This window comes from Petaurus breviceps, unplaced genomic scaffold, assembly GCF_028583685.1.
Source record: "Petaurus breviceps papuanus isolate PSGF00001 unplaced genomic scaffold, PetGlider_PUasm1.0 76, whole genome shotgun sequence".
Classification (NCBI taxonomy): Eukaryota; Metazoa; Chordata; class Mammalia; order Diprotodontia; family Petauridae; genus Petaurus; species Petaurus breviceps.
The window spans coordinates 1,035,090-1,056,230 of NW_027186473.1; the positions used below are offsets into that span (position 1 = coordinate 1,035,090).

At 39.4% G+C, this 21,141-nt stretch overlaps 1 protein-coding gene across 7 annotated transcripts in view; it reads right to left on the bottom strand.

Moving 5' to 3' along the window:
- APBB2 (amyloid beta precursor protein binding family B member 2) overlaps positions 1–21,141 on the bottom strand; it is a 420,856-nt gene that overhangs the window by 398,820 nt on the left and 895 nt on the right. The gene's annotated exons all lie outside the window — the stretch shown is intronic.

Genomic DNA, 21,141 nt, shown 5'->3' on the forward strand with positions numbered 1-21,141 from the left:
ATAAATACATATATACACACATTCTCCTACTTGACTCCTCCACATAATTTATACTAAACAGAAAACATTTTCCTGCCAAATGAAACATTTTGTGGATGCTTTATGGCACCAGTCTTTGTGTGACAACAGCCAGTTGAACTACTGAAAAGCAAGGATTCAAAATGTTTTCTGTACAATTCACTGCCCAGGAATGTTTTACATGGATGTACCTGAATATTTTGTAACCATAAATGTGATTAATGGGGTTTTCCCACACCAGAGCTATTTTATTTATTGGGCTTCTGAAATTACACCTTTCACTAAGGCAGCCCCAGGGCCCAAGCACAACAAGATAACATTAATTAAAATAGGTAAAAACCATCCAGGAGTAGCAATGAGCAAACTGCAGAAAAATCACATAAAAAGAGAACTAAAAATAACAGCCTCCATTTTGCCCACTTTGGAAGCAAGGTCTTACCCCATGCCCTGAAGCTGTGACTGTGAGGCTTTTCCCAGGGCACGATTAGATTATTGCTAGTGCATTATCCCCCAATCTGGCATCCACCTCAGGTTGCCCAGGCTGCACCCTTATGCTTAATGGAGTTTCTAGTCTTTAAAATGTGTTTGCTCCCTAAGTAGTTCTAGCAGAGCCAAATCCGTGGCTTCCCAATGCACTACATACACTCTCAACAACTTCGAGTTCCAAAAAAAGATAGTCCCATCACAACCCCAACAGGAAATCATACGCTGATCTGAGCCCAAGCCTCAGGTCTCAGTCATTGATATGAAGTGATCACAAAGTGACCACATACTGTCTTTTTAAAAATTCAATCGAAAAGCAAACCTTGGCGACTACAAATGACAATATATGTATTTTTGGCTTCTTCAGAAAAAGAATATGAACAAAGCAAAGGGAAAATGTTTATGTTTTATCACTTAGCTTGCTATTAATGCTTTGTATTACATTGCCTTGGCGGTCTTAGTAGTTTTTCATCTGTCTCTTACTTCACTAGGTTTCTTTCGGAGCTGTTTACTGAAAGATGTACTATGGAAACCAACAGAAAGATATTAAATCAGAGCAGAAAAAAGCTTGAGGTAGAATTTTATTTTGTAATAAAATGTAGGCTTTGTATAGTAAAAGTAAAAAAAGGGTCTTTTAGCGAGGGGAAAATTTTCACTCAATTTAAGTTAGCAGGGATATCCTGTATTGGCATAAATAATTTTCATGCAAAGTGTTCCTCCTGCCTAACCAAGCTAATATGAAGTATTTGTCATGGACAAACTGAAGATAGGAATCATATCCCTTGATCCTTAAACTCAAATCCCCCTCTCTCCACCCCTGCCCCCAGGGTAAGATGCAGCATCTATCCAACAGCGTAAAATACCAAACAATTGCTCAGGAAATACTCTATGCAATCAAATGCACACACAAAAAAATTTTTTTAAAGGACAAAATGTAATCACCTAAGTTAAGACCTATGGTCACAGCTAGATTTAGAGTCAGAGAACATGAGTTTGAATTCCAGCTCTGACATTGACAATCTGTGTGACCTTGACATCTCAGCTTCCTTGACTTCCAGAGAAGGACCACCTGAATTCATCCTGTACAGGAAACTCCAGGGCAAGGTGATTCCTTCTACTTATAAGTACTCAGGGCCCTGAGAGCCCTGTTCTCTTTCCTCCTACCTTTTTTGCTATCTACAGAATAAGAATAACAATATTGATAGAACTGTAACTCTGGGACTCCCAACATGCCATGTCTTTCTCCTCCCAACCTGTCTTCCCCTCCCACACTCCCGCTGCCACTGAGAATGCTGGCTTTGGATGGCAGTGCTGCTCCCTCCCCACCCCCCAACTCCCAAATTTTCCTGAGGTGCTGGAATTCCCTGGTATGACTTAGAATACTTGTACTCCCTGCCTCACAGTGTCGCTCTGTAAACCTCGGAAGAGCAACAGAAATTTGTTTATTGTTCATTCATCCAAACAAATGTTTATTGAGCACTTTGTGCAGGGAGGAGGAGTGGTTAATAATTACAAAAGATTATTTCTTTTTCTATCTGATAATTAAGGCAAATAGTATAATAGAGTCAGGAAGTCAGGAAGCTCTGAATTCAAATCCTGCTTCTAACAGCCCCATTAGCTATGAAATCATGGGCAAGAGATCATAATCTCATCCTGTTTGCTCTTCAGTAAATGAGCGGAGGGAATTGAGGTTCCTTTCACTCTAAATCTATGAGTCTATGTAATCCTTCAAGGCACAATCCTCCTACTCTTACCTATTTTTGTTTTGGCAGTCAAAAAATACCTCCCGTATTTCTATCCAATACAATGTGGCCTTCTCCCTACTGGCTATTTAACACATACATAACAATTTATGCTTAAATGTGCTTCACAGTAATTTATAATCCTTTATAACTGTCCATAAATCCTTCCCAATCATAGATTGGGATAAGCAATCCCAATTGCATAAGCAATCATAACTCCAATATTTGCCTTTGCAAAAGATTTCTAAATTGATATCAGCAATTTGAAATTTTCAACATTAGCATAAAACCTCTTTCTTATTTGCTCCAGCAATTGAGCCATTATCAACTCTAGGAATACTTCTTAATCACCCTATTTATCAAATGTTGAATTGGATATAATAGAATACAGGATAAGGACATCTAACAATAAACAAAAAAAGATGACCAAATTCATCACTACTTCTTAGCTGCTCAGTTGAACAGTGAAATTAACTTTGGTATATTCTATTTAATGTCTCATGGCTGGTGGCAGCTGGCAGCTGAAGCCAGGTCTATTAAAAATCAAGTTTTCTTGACAGGCGTAAAGGAGAAGAGAGGAGAGTTCAAGCTGCACCCTGTTGATATTGAAGACTAATGACAAATTAGTTATGCAGCTTTCAAAATATACTGAACTAAAAGTTACAGTTCTCAAAACATCCCTTCTCTCTCCTCTGCTTAAAAAGAAAAAAAAAAATCCTATTGTTCATTTCTTACTAACACAAGATTGCAGATTTATTAGGAAAAATCCATGTTTTGTCCACTTATGACTGCACTGGCCTTTTCTTGTGGTGGTAAAGGCACAGCAGTAATAACAAATTACTTCATAATTTGAGATTCATGAGCCAGTGGGACAGGCAAGTCAAATGTAAAAATTTAATGACTCCTAATGGTGGATTTTGTGTTCATTTGTTTAAGTTGTAAAAGCAAAGTTGACCAAGCATCCTTTTTCATTACCACTAGAAATTTTGCCCTTGGTCCCCTGTATGTGGCCGCATTCCTGGTGGACGCCATTTGTGCAAAACCACTTAACCTGAGGATGTCAAAGTGCAAGCAGCCAGCCACCTGAGTACAATGAAACCTTGATTAAACCAGAAGTGGAACCTATAACCAACTAGTACTTTTTTGTTTCTTTAAAGGACATAAATTGGAACTGGCACCATTGAGAAAATGTAAATCCAAAGCACAATGAAGTTGATGAAACCCCTGTGATTGGTTGTTTTGCTAAAGAAAAAGATCTAAGAATATCCAAAGTTCAAGTCAGCATTTGAATGAACTGGTTATAAATATTATAGGGTGGGAGTCAGGAAGACCCTGAGTTCAAATCCCACTTTGGATGCCTAGAGCACTTAGACGTTAAGTGACTTGTCTCACAAGGGGCACTGGGACAGAAGAGGTCAGAGAAGCTGGATGTGAACCTTGAGGTCAGCTCTCTACCCACTCCACCAAGCTACCTTTGAGAAAGAAAGCAAATATAAAACATGTTGGGGGTGGGAGGGAGGGAAGAGTTCAACAACAGCAGATACAATTATGTACCTCTGTTATTAGCCAGATAATTCAAATCTTTCAGGTTCACAGAACCAGGTAGGTTCCTCATGTTCTCTGCTGTCTATGAATAACTATATTTAACACTATGGGTACAGTACTCCAGGGTGACCTATGGTCTCTAATTGTTAAGTCCATTATAGAGCATCTGTATATATAAATGTAAATTCTGGGTCCCCTGAAACTTACTTTAGAAAATGAGATCTTCTAGGGGCGGCTAGGTGGCACAGTGAGTAAAGCACTGGCCCCAGAGTCAGGAGGTCCTGAGTTCGGTTCTGACCTCAGACACTTAATACCCACATAAAAAACTAGCCATGTAACCTTGGGCAAGTTACTTAACCCCAATTGCCCTCCAAAAGGCAAAAAAAAATGAGATCTTCTGGGGCAGCTAGGTGGTGCAGTGAATAGAGCACTGGCCCTGGAGTCAGGAGGACCTGAGTTCAAATTCAGCATTAGACACTTGACATATTTACTAGCCGGGTGACTTTGGGCAAGTCACTTAACCCCAATTGCCCTCCAAAAAGCAGAAAAAAAAAAAGAAAGAAAATGGGATCTTCTCCCTTCAACTTTTATGCATCTCAACCAGCCCCAGTGAGGTCGAAGACCCTCCCCAAACGTCTCAGTCAACAAAATGTCATTTTCTACAAAATAATGAATAAGAATAAAAGAATAGGGGTGGCTAGGAGGCAGTGAATAGAGCATGAACCCCGGAAGTCAGGAGGACCTGAGTTCAAATCCAACTTCAGACACTTAACACTTACTAGCTGGCAAGTCACTTTACCCCAAATGCCCTCCCCTCCACACTCCAAAAAGCAAAAAACAAAAACAAAAAAGAATGATAAAACAATGCACTTGAGACAACTCAACACATATATTGGATTTTTTAAATTTGTGTTTTAGCTCCCTCAGACAAAAGTTCCTTGAATGGTAAGGTCACAGAAAATGCTGACCTCAGGTCATGAATATTCTTTTATAATTATTAATTATCTAGTTCTTTCCTACTTATCTTTACTTTTACCATTTTGGTCACTAGATTCCAAGCTCCCCAAAGGCAAGATTCATCTTTAAATCCCAAGCAACCAGTATGATGTAATGTGTTAGTTGTGTTGGATTGAATTGAATCTCCTGTGTGACCCTAGGCAACAAAAACAAACAATAATAACAGTAAAAATAGTATTTACATAGGCTTGTAAAGCCTATTCCTTACAAATATCAATTAATTTTATCATCACAACAATCCTAGGAGATGTTACTATTGTCCTCATTTTACAGATGAGGAAAAAGGCAGGCAGAGAGGTTAAGTGAAATGCCTAGGGTCACACAGCCATTAAGTATCTGAGGCAGGATTTGAACTCAGGTTTTCCTGACTCCAGGTCCAGCAGTCTCTGCACTTTGCCACCCAACTACAAATCACTTAGCTTCTGTGGACCTCAGTTTCCTCAATTGTAATATGTGGTTGAATTAGATTGCCTCAGAGGTCCCTTCCAGCCTCTACACCTATTAAACTATCCTTTACAAAATGGAGTTATTACTCAACTTGTTCAACATACTACAGCTCTGCATGATTCACTTATAAGATCCCACTAATACAGTCAATTATGAAAAGAATCTAAGAGAATTTCCCTGAGATTTCCTTCCCTCCTATTTCCCAGGCTTCCTGTAGCACAGTTAAATACAAAAGAAAAGTCAGCTGCCAGATGCCACAGGAGGGAAGAAGGCTGGGGTGACACAGGAGGTTAGATCTCCCTGCAAGTCCCTCAGTCCACAGACAGCACCACCGGAAATGCCTCCACACTTTGAGTCAATCTCCTAATTACTTCAGTTCCCTTATCTACAGAAGGGAGTGTACAAAGCCTCATAGTTAAATGCTAGGTGACTAAAAAACAGCCTAAGGGTTGACATTTGTCAGCAGTGACTCAAAGTGAAGGAAACTATCCCATCCCCCCCGCCCCAGGCCCCTTACAGCCAGTCCATTGCAGTAACCACAGTTACTAATCTGCTCCCCTGGCCCCAGGTACTAACAGATGGCAGAGAGATCCAATTATGACAACTAGACCAGATCACTTAATATCTAAACTAAGGGTCGTTGTTGACCACGTGGGGAAGGTGATGGATCCTTTCTCAGAATAAGGTTTTTAAATGCATAAGATAAAATGAATTGGATTACCAAACACAGTCATCAACATATTTTTTTTTAAAAGAGACAAGTTTTAAAAACAGATCACAAGTTAAGAATCTGGTATCTCTAGGGGGTGGCTAGGTGTCACAGTGAATAGAGCACCTGCCCTGGAGTCAGGAGGACCTGAGTTCAAATCCAGCCTCAGACACAACACACACACACACACACACACACACACACACACACACACACACACACACACAAAAACCTAGCAGTGTGACCTTGGGTAAGTCACTTAACCCCAATGCCCTCAAAAAAAAAAAAGAATCCTGTATCTCATAGAGAAAAAGAATGCTGGATTTGCAATCAGAGGGCATGAATTCAAATCCCGTGTCATTTTGGACACTTCACTTAATCTTTCTGGGCCTCAGTATCCTTATCTATAAAATGAGGGGGTTGAACTACATGGATTATTGCAGCTCTATACCTGTACCCTTGTGATCCATTTTCAATTAATCCACAAAGCAGATACTACACCCAGAGCCAGCATAGTTACTTGCGCTCACTGAGCACTTTAATATGTTTAATGAAGTGATGTTCACAAGGCAAATGAGAAGTTTTGTGGGGTTTTTTTTTAAAGAAAAAGGTCAAATTACTGTCCTCTCCATTTTCACTCTTCTCCAATAACAAACTAAATGCTAGGAGAAAAGGAAGGAGTCTTTTAGCTGCAGGACCTGAACACATTAGCTGCAAAACCTAGCAGAGAAACAAGGGTTGGATATCAGAGCAGAATTCCAGTCCCAGATCAACCACAACATTCCATAAATATCTCCTAGTTTTCCCATCTATGCACAGAGGATACTACATTTATCCACATAATTTCCTCCACCCTCATTTTTCAACCAATATTTTAAAACTAAGACAGACCAGGGGTCTCCTGACAGTGGGGTAGATCTAGTCTCTTTAAGAACAGGATGTAATAAAAGTCTTAGTGCAGTTTTAAACTATTAAAGTTTAAAAAAAAACTTTAACCTTTAAAAGATTAAAAAAGCTTTAATCACTTAAAGCTGCCCTAAGACTTCTGGGACACTGCATGAATCCCTTTGCTCCCCAAACTACCCTCGGTGTGGCAGATTCCTCACAGAGGGACTCTGGTGATTTGTTGTCCGTGGAGATATTCATATCCCATGGAATCCAGAGCCCCCATTTCCTGTAGCCACAGTCCTTTTCTGCTACAGACTCAGCATCCCTAAAGGTAGTGTGGGAGATGTGTGTAGGAGGAGAGAATAAGGTTTACTTCCTCATCAAAGTTGAGAGAGGGGGAAAATTACACAAGGAAATATGGTATATTACCAATTGGAGAGAGCCTGTGAAGATTAATTTTAAAAAAGAAAAACCATGAAATATTCTTTGAAGTCCTTGAAGAAATACAATTCAAAACCACATAGAGCAGCATTCAAATGCTATCCCAACAACATACAATGTTGCTAAATTCAGTCTGATACACATGCATTATATTGATGTATATAACATTTATACCTACACACATTTATAAGGGACTTCCTCTCCATTACTTTAACACTCTGAAAGATCCTTTGATCTCACTGAAATGAGTATTCTTCCTCCCCCAGATCACAACCCTCCATACATTCTCATATTATGAAACTCTTCATGTTTGCCAATAAAAATCTTCCAGAGAAAACCTACTCAATGTACTCAAGCCTCCCTCTTGTTCCTTTAGGATCCAAGGGATTACCAATGTCCCATCTGGGTTGCCCATTTTTAAACTACATTAACAAGTTTTCAGCCCATTAAATGAAAAAAAGTAGTTTATAGCATTTGCACACTTGAGTATAATCTCTTTTTATTTGTAAGTGGAAAGCTGAATTTTTTTTTTTTTGGCAAGTCTTCAAAAACTACTGAACAACCTATTATCCTCCCCAGGTCCTATGCTACTCCATTGGTCACGCTTGGGTCTCCAGTGAAGAAAGGACTGGTTGGAAGATTCCACTTGTGTGTTACAGCCCTGAGCTTTGCTGGAGAAGTATCCATGCGAACCATCCTTTTTAACCTCAGAGCACTCAGGAGATGCAGACCGCTGTTTTAACTAAAATCTCCTGCATGCCAACCAACAGTACTATCCATGAAAGCCCATGATGGCTTTCAAGCATTTTTTAAAGACTATAATTGGGTAGGATGTCGGTTCAAAACATAGATTGATGTCACCGGATAATTTGGATACAATTACCTTCAAACCAAAATGGTCTTTAAATTGATTGCTTAAAGATACAGGTGGTTTACCAGATTTACAAACAAGACCATGTTGACTCAATATGTTTATTATTTATTTTGCTTAATCAGCAATCTGTACATAGCTATGGTGCCAATTTCAACCTACTTTAATGATTTTCCCTATACCTAAAAAAGTGCTTGTTTTTTGTTACTTTACAATATTATTATCTTGTTTATATGGTAATTTGCAGTTTAATTAAATTTAATTCAACAAACATTTGTTCACTGCCCATTTTGGGTAAAACACTCTGCTGGTTTACAGAAGTCTGTACAATTATTTTGTCCCCGTTTTAAAGATGAAGAAACTGAGGTACACCATTCTCAGTAACTGGCACCATGCTTAAAGCAAGATTCTATGAGGGCAGTAATAACAATAAGCAACTAAAACTTAAAACATGGTGAGGGTTTAAAAAAAACAACAACATTTCTAAAGACTGCCTATTTTTGTAGTTTGGTTTATTTTACTTACAAGCATAATAAATAGAAGTCTTATTTTAAATCTGAACAGGCATCAAATAAATTATAAATTTAAAACTCTCTTCCTCCTGATTCATTGCCTTGTAGCAAGGCATTTAATGAAACTAGAAAACAACCCTGTTAATAGCAAACCCTTAGAGTGGTTCTCAAACATTTCCACAGTGGTAGGTAAGAACCCTTCACTTTACACTAAACTTTGGCAGACCCCCTGTAGTCAAACAATTATTTTTAACACAATATATTATACAATATATGATGTTATATACAATAATTACATTACATACCATATAATATATTTTAAAAGAACAAATGTGGGGTGTTCCAGGATTCTTTGTAACATAAAGAAATATTGCTCTAACAGAGATAGCATCCCCAAAGAAGCTGACTGGAAGCTGCAAAGAGGCACATTCAAGCTTGACATAAGGAAAAACTTGCTGAGTGGTGTCACTAGCTGATTCTGGGGTATAATCTCCCCTCCTGTTTGAACTGAGTTATTGAATCACGTATTTAGATCTAGGAGTATCCTTAGAGAATGCTTTCATGTTACAGTTGAGGAAATTGCTGAGGCCTAGGTGATGTGACCTTCTAAATGTAACAGTCAGAAAATGAAAGAACTCTGACTTTCACTCCAATACCATTTCCATAGCATGGTACTGTCTCCCCGTACACAAATACCATTCAGAGTTAGGTGGGGGAGCTAGGTCATTTAAGACCCAAACCTCTTTTACCTAAGATAAGTCAAATCCATATTTTTGTCTTATGTCAAGTTTAATGTCTCAGTTTTCTAAAACCCATAAAGACAGTTAGTTACCACATCACCATAGGATGAATACGTCCTTGGGCCTCAGCTGACTCCTCTCTAAAACCAGGGAGCAGGACCAGATGATCTTCACAGACTTAAAGCTGAAAGGAACTTTGGAGGTCATTATCCCAAACCCCTTATTTTACAGATGAGGAAATTAAGAGACTTGTCCATTGGTCACACAGCTAGTAAATGTCAGAGGCAGGATTTGAACCAAGGTCTTTCTTCAAGGACCAGCACTGTATTGTTTCTTTTCAAAGTCCCTTCCTGATTATATAAACACAATTACAAAATACTTTTCACACAAATAAAATCAATTCTAAACAACTGGGAAAATATCAATTAATTGCTCATGGATAGGCAGAGACAATATAATAAAAATAACAGTTCTATCTAAATTAATTTGCTTATTTAGTGCCATACTAATCAAACTGTATTTTACAGAGCTAAAATAAATATAATAAAGTCCCTTTATGCACTATATCCTATGAATCTAGCATACAATAAATTAGAGCAAAGCTAAACAGATTTGTTTTGGATCTAGGGGCCAGTCCAAAAAATGAGAGACATGATCAGTTTTTCAGCTTTCAAAAGAAAGGAAAAGAAAAGAAAGATACCATCTTGCCATAGGATATCAGTTCTCAATCTTGGGTAGAAATTGAAAGTAACGTCAATAATGGATCTAAAGGCAAAAGGATCTAAACGAATTCTCTAGTAAAGGCACAAAGAGAGAGATGGGCAAGCCTGACCAAGACATCTCCTGGGCCATACACTGGGTAGGCAGAAGCCCAGATGCTTTTCTTAAGCGCCTCCTCCAGCTTTCCCACAACTAGCTCCCTTCTCCTCCCAAGCTCCCAGGGAGCAGCTGAGAACTCCTTCCCTGTGGTACTTGCTTGATTCTTTCACAAGTCTTTGGATTTCTTTTCAGGATATCATTAATGAGAGTAGAACATGAATGTGCAGAACCCAGAAGTAAACAGTAAACTTTTATGATTTAGAATAAAGTTGATCAAAACATAATGGATACCATAAGGGACCAGGGAATTATTAATTTCATGGGATCATAGATTTAAAGTTAGAAAGGATCTCTAAAATGATTCTAGTCCAAGTATTTTTTCTGTGTCATAGACCCCTTTGGAAGTCTGGGGAAGCATATGGAACCTCTTATCAGAATAATGTTTTGTTTGTTTTTAAATTAAAATCAAAAGAAAGGCTGAATTTCAATTAGGTTAGTGAAAATGAAGATTGGTTTTTTTTCCTATCGAACTTAACAAACCTCCTAAAATCTACCCACAAACCCCTCCAGGGATCCAAGGTTAAGAACTCTTGATCTGGTTCAAGCCTTTAAATTTATTGACGAGGAAAATAAGGCCTAGAGAAGGATTTGCCCAAGGTCACAGAAAATAGCAAGTGCCAGAGCAAATATATCCATCCCCTTCCACAACCCAGCGAGCCTTTCCTTGTAACAAAGAATGAAAAATAAATTTTTAAAAAGCAGTTCAACAAAAGGTGATTTTCCTCTTGATGAGATTTAAGAGAAACACTCAAAGTCTATGAGATTTGGAAGCCACTGTAGTCTCTGAAATTCATAAATCCTAGTAATGCATTGTTGTGGTTCAGTCATGTTCGACTCTTTTGTGACCCCATTTGGGGTTTTCTTGGCAAAGATGGAGGAGGAGTTTGCCATTTCCTTCACCAATTCATTTTATAGATGAGGAACTGAGGCAAACAGGGCTGAGTGATTTTCCCGGGATAAGACAGATAGGAAGTCTCTGAGGCCAGATTTAAACTCATGAAGATGAGTCTTCCTGACTTCATTCCCACCACTCTATCCACTGTACCAACTCGTTGCCCCCAGATAAGGGGAGGTTAGGAATATTTCCTTAGATGCTTAATCTCATTGTTGATTTCTTAGTTTCTATTTCAGGCAGTCCCATCCTGAACTTTCTCCTATAATTCTCAGGGTGACCTCTATTTGGGTGGCCTCTTATGGATGATGTGAAAATATTTGTCCAATTCTTTAAAAAGGATCTGAATACATTGGCCAGATCATCTAGTCCACCCTGTGATTTTACAAAAGAGCCCAAGAAGCAACATGATTTTCCTGTGGGCATGCAGAAAATAAATAACAGAACCTATTTTTGAATCTAGGTCTTTTTAGACTCCAAAACAAGCATGCTTTGCACTGTCTTCGTCAATAAACAATGCTTCTATGCCATTAACATGCCATGTGTCACTGGTTTTTTAAGTCTAATACCAGCTCTCTCTCTCTCTCTCTCTTTTTTTTTTTTTTGCTGCTTTGACCTTAAAAAACAAAAGATACAACCAAAAACAGTCACACATCTGTGACATATCCTTAGGTGATCCAGTTAGTTTTCCTTGGTCATTCAAAGGCTCACCCTGGGTGTGATGTTTCACATGATACCATGTTTATGGAACTATAGAGTACACATTTTTCAGTTCTCTGGTTTTGGCTTCCTGGGCAAATTCCTAAGAGCCCAAAATTCTTGTCTCAGAGATGTTTTGAGTAAGACAAAATAGCCAATGGCTGCCTGCCTCCCATGAAACAAGTGCCAGGATCTGTCATTCTGTGGACCTTGACTCTAGTAAAATCCTCATTCACATTTCAATCACTTCCCATTCTTAATATTGAAGACCTTCTGAGCTCTCCTTGCCAGCCAGCTCATCCTACTCTAGGCATAAATGTTCTCTCATTCCCAGAGCACTTAGAAAATTAGTTCCATCCTGAAGCAAATTCTACCTTCACTTCCAAACATAACTATATTAAGCTCTTAAAATGATGAGTCTATTCCAATGATCTTCCAATTTTTCAGTACCTTTCAGGCGGTAAATAGTCTAGCCAACCACCTCCCAAGAGTCTGTCTGCAGTCAAGAACACCAAGGAGACTTCTCACTACTGGAATGGATCTGTACTATGTCAGGAAGCTAAAGCACAGGATTCTGAGGCCCTTACCACTGGTGTTCTGCTATTCCTCTCTCTACTCTCACCCCCCTAGTCCCACAACGTAAGATTCCTCATTGAATCTCTCCCCAAACCTTTGTCTCCAGCTGAACTGACAATCCCTAGCTTACTTCCTGTACTCAGTACTCCATATCCCAGCTCCACATCTTTGCACAAAACCAAAAATGCAATCTCTCCTCACCTTTGCCTCTTAGAATTCTATGGTTCCTGAAGGCTCAGCTCAAGTGCCACCAACCACAGGAGGCCTGTCCTGATTTTCTTTCATATCTACCCCAAAAATTATTTTTATGTATATTTTTCTTTACTTATCTGTGTAACTGTTTCATCCAAATAGAATGTCAGGTCCTTGAGAGGGAATATTTCATTCTTGTCTTTGTCTCTAGATAAAGTTCTGTACTGAGAACATAACTAGGCGATTGACAAAGGCCTCCTGAATAAATGAATCACGGGGCGGGTAGGTAGCAAAGTGAACGGAGCATCAGCCTTGGAGTCAGGAGGACCTGAGTTCAAATCTGGCCTCAGACACTTAACACTTACTAGCCGTGTGACCTTAGGCAATCACTTAACCCCAATTGCCCTCCAAAAAGCAAAAAATAAGTAAATTAATTAATCACCTCAATCTTAGCATTCCTCAGGGGAAAATCATTGGTAGTATAAAAACTAAGTTCCTGTCTGGCATGCTAAAGAGTGCAGAATTCTACAAAACAATCCAATTCAACAAATGTTTTAAATAAAAAATGAGGAGGAGGAAAGAAAGAAGAAGAGAGGAGGAAGAAGAAGCTAACATTTGTCTAGTACTATGTGCTAGTTAGTGTGCTAAGCAGTTTACAAGTATTATCTCATCTGATCCCCACAACAACCCTGGGAGGTAGGTGCTATTAACCCCATTTTACAGATGAGGAAACTAAGACTAACAGAGGTTCAGTGACTTGCCCAGGTTCATACAGCTGGCAAAGGTCTAAGGCTAGATTTGAACCCGGGTGGTCCTGACTTCAGGCCCCAAGCACTACCATCTGAGGATTCAAAGATGAAAAATGACATAATTTCTTCCCTCCAGGAGCTTGCCATCTATAAATAGAAGGATATGACAAACTATGCACAGATGATGAGTTAGACAGTACAAAGGTAAAAAGGAGTCTGAGATTTCAGTGAGTGGAATTCTGGTTGGAGGGTGCTTCCAGGATGTGGGAAGATGCAAGGAGGAAGGAAAGGCAGGCTCAAGAACTGCTAGAAATCCAGCTTTGGATATAGTCTTAGGATGAGTGAGAAATGACCAGAAAGCCAGGCTAGAGCCCAATTCTGGAGGTTTTTAAAGGCCAGAATGAAGGGATTTTTATTTTGTCCGGGAAACAACACTGACTTGCTTTAATTTTTCAACAAGCTAGTTAGCCCTGGTCAGACCAAAGAGTTAGTGAGATTAATTGTGCAGACCCATGAAGGGTAAGCTGGAGAAGGGAAATATTAGAGGTGGAAAGGTAAGATAGGAAACTATTAAAAAATAATCCAGGTAAAAGACATGGCCTGGATTCTCCAATATGTGCTCCACACAACTGTCGGGCTCTCAACACACAGATATGATGGGAGATATCTATGGAGAGTCCTCCCCCAAATGGAGTAGGCTAGCTCTTTTTCCTTAAAAGATGCTGAAATGTCTTTGGGCATTGATTGGCTCAGGGGAGAAAGGCTCAAGGCCTTGGTGGCTCCTCAATTGCCAGCAGAAGCTCATGATAACAGGACCTGAGGTTTTGGATGGGCAAGGGCCAGCAACATAACCAAGCCTGGGAAGTGGTGTTACACTGAATTAGCTCTGGGTCCATACTGAAAATTATTGGTGAATATTCTTTCCCTACTATGGCTAAGTAAATCTGCTTTTGTGAACTGCTCCATGGTCCACGGCCGTTATTTCCTTCCAATCTCTAACCTAAAATATCAAGAGACTAGCTTTTCCTACAACAGATCTGACCCCCTGCCCCCAAACTCAAAGAGACAAATTTCTCATTCTGGCTATTTAGGCCCTGAGTGATTAAATGACTTGCCCAGGGTCAAAAAGCTAAGGAAGTTGGGGGAAGAAGCTTAAGGCTAGGTAAATAGATCTAAGATATCCCACTGGCATAGAAATGATATTTGAATCCCTGAGAGCTGATGAGATCACCAAGGGAAATAAGATAGAGGAAGAAGAAAGGAAAGCCCAGGATAAAGCCTGAGGGGAATGTCCACTATTAGTAAGCATGACCCAGATGAACATCAAGCAAAGGAGACAGAGAAGGCACAGCCAAGCATGTAGGAGAACTAGGGGAGAGCAGTGTCACAATGAGTATCAAGGAGAAGAGGAGGACGGAGAAGGTCCTGGAGTCAGGACCCACCCAAGTTCAAAGGTAGCCTCAGCTGTAGAGAAGCTAAAAATGATGACTGAGAAAAGGCCATTCTATGTGGCAATCAAGTGAACATTAGTAAGTGGAGAGAGAGAGAGAGAGAGAGAGAGAGAGAATTTTCAGTTGAATGATGAGATTGGAAACCAGAGAGCAAAGCATGTGAGAGGAAAGAAAGTGGAGAATTCAACCACAAAAGCAAAGAGATAAAGGATGATAGCTAGCAAGGATGGATGGGTCAAGGGAAGGGCTTTTTGTTTTGTTGCTGTTGTCTCCCAGGATAGGAGAGACAAGGGTAAGCAGTCCTTCACAATCTGGTGGCCAACAGACCTTTCCAGTCTTAGTTTTTTTTTTCTTCTCTTTTCCACACTGTCTGTTAAAGTTAAACCAGATCACTTGCAGCTTCCTGATACAAGACATTCCATCGCCAGTCTTTGGGCTTTTGCACATGTGGTACCATAAGCTTTAGGTGTTTTTTCTCCTCAGTTCCATATCACAAAAACCCAGCTTCTTTCCAAGCACAGCTGAAATACCACCTCCTACCCAAGGCACTCCATGATTTTCCCACTTAATAGTATTCTCTCCCTTTAGAAACTGTATCATACAAGAATTATAGATTCAGAGCCAGAGGATACCCTAAGAGCCATCAAGTCCAACCACCTCATTTTATAGATGTGGAACTTCAGGTCCAGAGTGATTAAATAACTCACCCAGGGTCAAACAACTAAGGAAGTTTCTGATACAGGATTTGAACTCAGGTCCTCCTGATCCACAGACCCAGCATTTTGACCATTGCTCCTGCTGTATATTTTGCATAGACTTGTATTTATTTACTTGCACACAATTTGGTTCTTCACTTATCGCCCCTCAGAAAGCAAGCACTTTGAGGGCAGGAACTATTTTGTTATTTGTTCTTTTTACCCTAAATACCCGCTATGCTAGTCCCTAGCCAGTGCTTCCATATTAAGATGATGAGAGTTCTTTAGCTGAATTAAGGTAATGGTAGACTAATTAGACATGGGATGGGGAAGTAAGAAGTCAATTGTAGTGATGGAATCAGCAGGATTTGGATGCTGATTGAGTTCAACAAGCATTTATTCCAATCTGCTGGATATGGGGAGAGAAGGGGAAAGAAGAATAAAAGATGACTGAAGTTGTAAAAAACTGGGTGACAGGAAGGACAGTGATGCCTTCAACAGAAATAGGGATAAGCAGCAAGTTTGAGGGTGGGTCAAACTGGAGTTGCCAGATGAAATTCTACATAGAGTTAATCACCGGTGAAAAATACAGACCCAGCTGATGGAGTCCTTCTAGTTTTCTTGTCAGCTCTTTTTTTGGCAGTGAATTTCTCTCCCAAAGATTTGAATCTCAAGATTTCCCAGCACATTTTCACCATCCATGAAGACTTTTCTTTATAGGGACCAGGTACCCTAAGTTCTAGGTCCCATCAGAAACCCAAAATATAACTTTACCTACCATCTGTGTATTTTAGATGGGGATAAGAATTCTTGCCATTAGCCTGACTCACTGAAGGTTAATGAGTAAAAGAGAATGCACTTCTTGAAAGCAAAGTGCTCTAAAAATATTAAACAGGATCACTTTCCTTCACTCTGCCCCATCATCATAGCTTTCCTCCTCCCCTCAAAAGGGGGGGGGGGCATTCCTCTTCCTGCCAATGATGAGTAGGCAAATTCCCATGGCCAGCACTCCTACCACTGCAGCAGCTGAATACAATCACATGGAGTCCTTTGGGGGAGAAGCCCTATACGCAATGGGTAATAAATTCATGTGGAACAATACTAATAATTGCATTTCAGAAGCTAATAACAGCATTTCTAGAATGGTGGAGAATGGAGAAGAAAGAAAGCAAGAGATGGGGTCTTTTAAAGTTTCCCACATCCTAAATCAACCCACATACAAACTCCTCTGCATTCTCAGTAGAAGAATTCCCTTTTCCTATATTAGCAACATCTCCAATGGCAGAAAACTGCCTCTTTTGCTGTGATCTCCAGAAAAATCCAAAGAAAATACTTATTTACCCCATGAAATATAACTCAAATCTGACTATTTCAACACACTAAAAGTTAATTTTGTAAATGTCATTCTGCTTAAATAAGTAAATGTGTGTATGTATGTATGTGTGTGTGTGTATGTGTGTGTGTGTTATTAGCCAACATAAGGGCATCTGCCAAGGCAGACAAGGTCAGGGATGAGGCTCAATGGAAAAGAGTCATCAGAGAATTTATATTCAAATTTTAATGCTGTGTGACTTCACATAAATTATTTAATCTTTTTGGGTCTCGGTTTTCTCAACTTTTTTTTTTTGCTTTTTGGAGGGGAAAGGCAGGGCAATTGGGGTTAAGTGACTTGCCCAAGGTCACATAGCTAGTAAGTGTTAATTGTCTGAGACTGAATTTAAACTCAGGTCCTCCTGACTCCATGGCCAGTGCTCTATTCACTATGCCACCTAGCTGCCCCAGTTTTCTCATCTTTAAATAAGGTGGCTTAGGGCAGCTAGGTGGTGCAGTGAATACAGCATTACTGGCCCTGGAGTCAAGAGACCTTGGGCAAGTTACTTAACCCCAATTGCTTTAAAAGTAAATAAATAAATAAGTGGTTTGGCCTAGGCATACATGTAGCACACAACAGAATTCAGATCTGAATCCAGGACCTTGGGTTTCAAAGGAAGTCTCTATCAACACACATTAAAATGCAGAACACCCAAAATTCAATTAAATCCAACCAACATTCATTATCACTTCCTCCATACAAAGCACTGTCCTGAGTGCAGTAGTAATAGGAAGACTAAAATGAGGGCTCTTACCCTCAAAAATCTTACAATATAACAATAACAGCAATATTTAAAGGAATCATTCGAATTTACTTCAAATACTCTTGCTTGTTTGTAGTACAACAGTGTTGCTGAGAATTGAAAACAAAGTAGTTTCGTTTTCTGAAATGTAGCCTTTTCCCCTCAAACTATCAAATCCTTTTGAAGACCTGATGTTTCAAATTTAATCCTAAACAAAAGAAATCAAACCAAGTTGTTTTAAAAGTAGAGGAAAAAAAACTTGCTGACTGACAGTAAAATCTGTTTAGAATATTTTCATATATCCTTGATGTAACAAGAACAGAACTGATTTTAAACACACATACACCCAGACATCTAAATAAAGATAATCATCTTTAATGATTATCATATTATCATGATTATCATATCATGATGTCATATATCATGACATCATGATCATTACAATGATAATCATCATCTAAAATAAAGATAATCAAAATAAAGCATCATCTTTACCACCATCTCAATGATACTACCATTGCTCAGAACACTTGTGGATCTAATTGTTCTCTGAGAATTGCTTTTGGGACCCAAGGCACATTTTTCTGAATATCCCCAGCAATAGCAAATCCTTGTCCTTTGAGGGTGTCATTAGGGGGAAGGAGACAGCCAAAAGGCTTCTAAAAGTAAATCACAAATAAGATCAAAAAATGATTAGGTTAGTTAATACCAGCTTGGGGTTGTTGGTTTTTAAAGTGAGACAAACTAATGAGACTTTTCTGTTTCTTGTGAAACTGTACACAATTCCAAATGAGCTCCAAAAATTGTTTTGAGCAATGGAATAAGCATATAGCCTTTCAAAGTGGCTACATTGAATTATAACATCTATCTTAATGAGTAGGCTGTGGAATGGTTGGTTTGTTAGTTTTTAAGTAGTTATTACTTTATAGCCCACACTGCATATCTTCTTGTATAAAAGACCCTGTGAGAATATTTTCTTTTAGTTTTTCCTAAGCTCCTGGAAAACAAAGTTATAGCAAATGTACACTGTCCTTATGGAAAAATAATTTAAAGGGGTTCACATTTTTAAAAATCCAGTCTTTTTACATAATCTATAATCAATATAACACTACCACAAGATAGCTAGACTTTCAGCATTATTTGCTGTCAGGGCAAGAAAAGGATTTGAATGTTAAATATATGTATGTATATATGTACATATACACTTATATATGTTTAGGGAAAAGAACTCCATCAACATAAGCTGGCATAAATAAAAGGCATTACTATGCATTCAATTTGGTTTTTAATCCATATAGTTTGTTTTGAAGGGTTCTACATGGAAAGTACTAAGGCTTTCTTAGACAATTTTGTATGGTCAAGGCTGGAATTACTTTAATTTAGTTTAAGTTTCAACTAAAAGCAATAGCTTGGTTTTGCCCTTGTAACCTGGTACAATTTTATGCACTTGGGACCAAGAGTCAGAGGACCTTAATTCTGTATCTACCATTTGCCAATAATATTATTTTGTATAAATCTTTTCACATTGGAGCCTCTGGGGAAAAAAGGAGGAGAGGGTTTATATGGGGGGGGAGGGAAGAGGGGTGACCTAAACACTAAATCATGACTACAGATTTTTACTAGATCATTACTTCCCTTACAACTCTAAATCCTAAAATCCAATAGGGAACCTGTTGAGACTGAAAAGGGACTTAGAGGTCATCAGATACAACCTCCTCTTATTTCAGATGGAGAAAAAGAGACCCAGAGAGTTTAAGTGACTTGTTCAGGGTCACACAGCTAGGAAATAATCTGGGATTGAATTTGAAATCAGGTTTTCCTTCCTTTCAAGTCATTCTATTCATTGCACCATCCATCCATACGGCTTAGCATACCTGATTCTGAGAAATCAAGTGAACTGAGGGATACAATAAGAATTATTTGTTAAAGTATAAATAAATATACTGAAAGTGATAATTTCCTTTGGAAAAAGAGCTCCACTTTGAGACCTTTCTCAAAAGCTGAAAGCAAATACCATTTTGATATGCCTCTTCAGCAATATCATCCTCAGTTCATGAAGAGATTAAGTGAGCTTCTAAGGATCACACAGCAAGTGAGTAAAAACAGTAAGAATGATAATAATGATGGAGTAACAGAAGTCAAGCCTCCTGACTCTCTAGGAAGTTCTTGCTGAATACTCATAGAGCCTATGACATAGACCTTTGTATTCTACTGCCACCTGTGTTTCCTCAGAGTTTCCCCAACACCTGATTTCTCCAACCTCTCCTTGTGCTTTTGACAAGTTTCACCTAGTAGAAAAACTGCACCTTTTCCATGTCTCCTAATCACTTGTGGGTTGACCGATTGATAAGCACTGCTCTGGAATTACAGGCTAAAACTCAGCAATATTGAAAAGCCCAATTCATAAAGAGCTCCAGAGACAAGCTTTCAAACATTCCTTTCCTGAAAGGCTGGCCACACCATATATCTTGATTGGACTCAAGTAGCATGTATCCTAGGCATTTGGGGGAAGTATGTAAAGTAAAATTACCAATTATCAAGAAAAATAAAGAACCACAAAGATCCCAAATCCAGCAGCAGCGACTGTGGATTTTAAAATCAGTCCATATGAAAAAGGAAGTGGCTACAAACCAATGCCAGCTGGCATGAACACTTGCCCCGTTTCTGGGAAGTGTCAATTCTGGCATCATTCTGGGGTAATGCTTCGGGTAGCTGACCTAATGCATCTCCAAGAAATGTATCATCACAGCTAGGATCTTTCTCTCAATCAAATTCTGTCTGGTGCCCAATCCACTATTCCATTCTCACAACTCCCTCCATCTATAGTGTGTGACACACACACACACACACACACACACACACACACACACTTCATTTTTTATATTTTTACCAAAAAGCCAAAAATATTTGTAGCAGCCCCGGCTCCAATATGACTTAACACTTGATTGTTAAACTGCCATAACTTTAAACGACAATTCTCTCCCCCTCCTCCCCCTCCATCAAAATCATTGAAATAAGATTGAAATACAAGCTCTTTCCCGCTTTCCGTGGGCACCAAGGCTACCTTGTATTGTCAGGGGCGGGCCCTCCACCCGGACGGACATAATCTCCCTTCCGCGGCTATGACCAGATGGATTTGATCACCCAAATGTCATATCTAGACTTCTACCTCCACCCCCATCTTCCGCGGCTGGGATCAAAAGGTAATCCCAGACCAGGTTATGGCTTCTCCTAATCTGATCCCATTCACACGGCCATTTTCTAGTTTTAAATGCCTCCGGGGGGAGGATGAACTTTCCCCCTCAGCATTTCGGATCGCTCTGGGTCAGGGCTATAGGTACCAGGAGCATTCGTTTCCTTCAAACACATCCCAACACAGTCCGTCAACCCAACTCTTAGCAAGGACAGCTGCCGTGCGCACGGAGAGGGGGTGGCATCCAGGCGCACAGCAGGGGCCGGGGCTGGAGGGGGAATGGGGGGC